This window comes from Macrotis lagotis, chromosome 1, assembly GCF_037893015.1.
Source record: "Macrotis lagotis isolate mMagLag1 chromosome 1, bilby.v1.9.chrom.fasta, whole genome shotgun sequence".
NCBI lineage: Eukaryota > Metazoa > Chordata > Mammalia > Peramelemorphia > Peramelidae > Macrotis > Macrotis lagotis.
The window spans coordinates 879,997,512-880,001,841 of NC_133658.1; positions in this window are offsets into that span (position 1 = coordinate 879,997,512).

Here is a 4,330-nt window from a genome sequence, read left to right on the forward strand (position 1 = left end):
TGCTGGAGTTAGATTAAGAAGGAACTGAATTGAAATTTCACTTTCAGCATTTAGTAGCTTTATGACCATAAGCTAGCTACAGCCTGAGTCTCCTCTGAAAATTGGCAGCAATAATACCAGTAGCATCTACCTTGCAGAACTATGGTAAGATTCAGCTGGTTCTTGTTCGTTATCACTATGTTTGACAAATTACAGTGTGTCCGACTGACTGATAAGACCAATATAAGTTTGGAATGCTCTACCACAGGTTGGGCACAAATAATCCATGTGAATACCTAGGGTGGGTACTCTAAACTTACAGATGTCATGTTTCCTTTGAGCTGCTTCAATTCTGCTTTCCTCCTAGAATGCAGCACCCTCACTGATGAGGGCACAGCATGCTGGGCAGTCCTGTGCCAGGGTCTTCCATGCTTTACAATCAATTCTAAAGTTCTTCAGGGTGTCTCAGTCTCATTTCTTCTGACCCCCTTGTAAGAGCTTTCCCTGTGCGAGTTTTCCATAAAATAGTCTTTTTGACAAACTTATGTTTATCATTCTAACAATATGGACAGTCCACCATAGTTACATTCTCTGTAGTAATGTTTAAATGCTTGACAGTTTAGCTTGAAAAAGGACCTGAGTATCTGGTATCTCTCCCACCAGGTAATCTTCAGAATCTTCCTAAGACAATTTAAACAGAAGCAATTCAGTTTCCTGACATGGACTGTCCAGGTTTCATAGGAATATAGCAATGAGGTCAACACAACAATTCTGTAGACCTTCAGTTTTGCAATTAGTCTTCTACTCTCCAATTCTTTCAGAGCCTTCCAAATAGTGGGCTAACTCTGGTAATGCAAGTGTCAGCTTTATTGTCAATGTGCACCTCCTTGGAAAAGGACACTGCTAAGGTAAGTGAACTTGTCCACTTTACTCAAAACTTCTCCACTTGCTGTAAATGATGGTTCCGCATATAGACGGTGTGTGGTACTGGCTGATGGAGCACTTGTGGTGTTTTTTTTTTTTTTTTTGGTGTTAATTGAGAGATCAAAATTAGCACAAGCAGCAGAGAATCAATCCATATTTTGTTGCATCTCAACTTCAGAGGGTCCATTGAGTGCACAATCATCTACAAATAGAAGATCATGCACCAACACTCCCTCCACTTTGGTCTTAACTTGTAGCCTTTGCAAGCTGAAGAATTTGCCATCTGTGCAGGAGCTAACCTTGAGGCCATGCTCATCCTCAGTGAGGGTGTTTGATAACATGGCTGAAAACATCATGCTAAAAAGTATGGGAGCAAGAATACATCCTTGTTTACTCCATTGGTGACTGGAAAATCTGGAGAGCATCATCCACTATCCAGAATCTGGGCAAGCATGCCATCATTAAATTGACATATAATACTGATGATTCAAATTTTGACATAATTTTTCATAAGCCCTCATGACTGATGGTATCAAGGGCCTTGCTCAGATATACAAATGTTATATACAGACCTCTTCTGTTATTGGCATTTTTCCTGGAGTTGTCAGGCAGCAAACACCATATAGACTGTTCCTCTACCTTTTCTGAAGCCACACTGGTTCTCAGGAAGGTGAACAACTTCCAGGTGAATGATCAGCCTATTGAGAAGGACTCTGGCAAGAATCTTACTACAATGAATAAAAGAGAAAGACCCCTGTGATTGTCACTGGACAATCTATTCCTTTTACCTTTATATAGATGGACAACAGAGGCATCCTTGAATTCTTGGGGGATAACCTCATCATGCCATATAACTTGGAAAATTTTAGTCAACTTTTGGATGAGCAATGGAACCCCCACCTTGTAGATCTCAGCTGAAATGGAATCAGCACCAGGTGCTTTGCCACTCAAAAGGAGTCTAATGGCATTCAAACCCTCTTCTTCAGTTGTAACTTCAACTAGTGACTGATTGACTTCCACTTGAGGTAAATTGTCAACAGCTTCTACATTGATTGATAATGGCCTGTTATGAATACTATGGAAGTGTTCAGGAGTTGTTTACTAAGTGGAGAGAAAATGAAAATGTTAAGGTTTGGCCACTGCTGAAATCAGAAACAATGCCAAGTCCATGAACCTGGAAGAGTGGAAGGTGGTGACTTGGGCAAAAAAATATGGAGTTTGGAAAAGGGGAGGGTCTGGGGAGAAAATGAAATGATTCCTTTTTAAACATGTGGTGGACATTTGTTTGCTCTGTCTAATAAATTTGCGATGTAGGATCAGAGCTCAGGAGAGATATCATCATTGTGGTTCAGATGTTTCGATTGTATCTGAATCTTTGTGACCCCATGTGGTGTTTTCTTGGTAGAGGTACTCAAGCAATTTGCCTTTTATTTCTCCAGCTCATCTTACAGTTGAGGAAACTGAGGGACAAAGTATTAAGTGACTTGCCCAGATAACCCAGTTAGTAAATTTTCAGAAGTTGATTTTCAACTCAGGAAGGTGAGTCTTCCTGACTCCAATCCCAGTTTTCTATTTACTGCACCACCTAGCTACCCCTAGAATAGATAAGTTAGTCATCTACTAGAAATGATCATGAAACCTGTTGAGTTGGTGAAGTCACCAAGTGAGAGTTTAGAGACAGAAAAGAAGCTGACTTTTCACAGAGCATTTGGATGTACCTACAGTTAAGGCGACATGATATAGATAAGAACCAGAAGAAAATTATTTCATGAAAACCCAGAGAAGAGAGAATATTCAGGAAGAGAAGTTGGTCATCAGTGCCCACTCCTTGTACCCCCAATTCTTAGCACAGTATCAGCAGCACATAGTAAGGGTTTAAAAAATTTTGATGAACTCTGACTCTAATTAGTAAGGATGAGGACTGAGACAAGGCATCCTGTTCAAAAGTAAGTCATTAGTAGATTGGATGAAAGAATTTCACCTGAGCAATGGATAAGTTTGAAAGTTAATCAACAAAGGATCGAGGTGTGCTTGAGAGGAAGGGAAGCAGCTTCTTTTTTAGGAGTTTGACTGAGAAAGTAAGGAGAGAGAGATAGGACAATAGCCTGAAGATAGGCTATTGTAGAGTCTAATGAAAAATGTTGCTTTTGTAAAAATGAGGAGACTTAGGGCAATGGGGAAGGAACAAGAAGAAAAGGAGGGGTTGAAAATTGGAGGGAGGGAGATTAAAAACTAGAGGGAGCAATCTTCTGGAAAAAATGCAGGGATTGGGATCAAGAACACTTAGAGAGAAGTTGGCCTTGGAAAATTGCAACCTCTTTTTCAGAGGCTAGGCAAAAGATAGAGTGGAGGATTAAATTATTTGCAATCCCAGCAATTTAGTTTACTCCTGATGACTTTGCATCCCTGGATATCCTCTTTGGCACTAGCTGCATCTTTCTCATATCTTCTGTCCCATCAGTCATAGAGGGCTCCCCTTGTTACTTTCAGACTCTCTCTTTGTTTCAATCAGCAATTTTACTCCTTTGAACTTGAATCTATTAAAAAATTTATACCTAAGGGAGGCAGAGCCACAATGGCAGAGAAAATGGAGGGACTCAGCAGTGTTCCCCTAAACCCTTCAAAATACTCTTAAAGAATGACTCAAAGAAAATTCTAGAGGGACAGAACCCACAAAAAGATGGAGTGAAACAATTTTCCAGTCCAAGATAAGTTAGAAGGTTGACAGGAAAGATCTGTTGCACCAGAATGAAAGTGGAGTGAGTCCAGTGTATGCTAAGTCAGTGCAGACCAGGCTCCAACACAGCAGGAGCAAGCCTTGGGCGTGACTGAATCAGTGATCATTTCCAGACCTCTCAACTCACAGATGGTAATGGGATCAGATAACTATTCATAAAGAGATTGCAGGTTTCTCAATGGCACTGGGAGCAAGACTCTGTGGCATTGCCCCTGCTTGGATCTGGGTAGCAGTTCTAGATCTCAGTCCAAGACAGGAAAGACAAGTACATAAGAGCTTGAAGCCACAGAGGAGCAGGGAGGCTGCTCCCAGTTCCAGGATGGAAAAGAATATTTGTGCTCTCTCACTGACCAGTGCACAGTACCAAAAAGTAGTAAACACACCTCTTCATAGATGATAGTAACTTGGAAGAACTGAAAATTTAAGTTACTCAAAATTACCTCAAAAACAACTATTCAAAAATCTTGAACATTTGGACAATGTCCCATCTACTCTGGAAGCAGATCCCCACTTCAGCATAGAGTTAGAAGTCAAGAAATAATCTGGTAAATAGGCAAATAATAGAAAAACATCCTGGTTATAGAAAGTTACTATGGTGAAAAAGAAGATAAAAACACAAACTCAAAAGAAGACAATAAAATAAAAACTTTTGTATCCTTCATAACTTCATAGTATAATATATATATATAT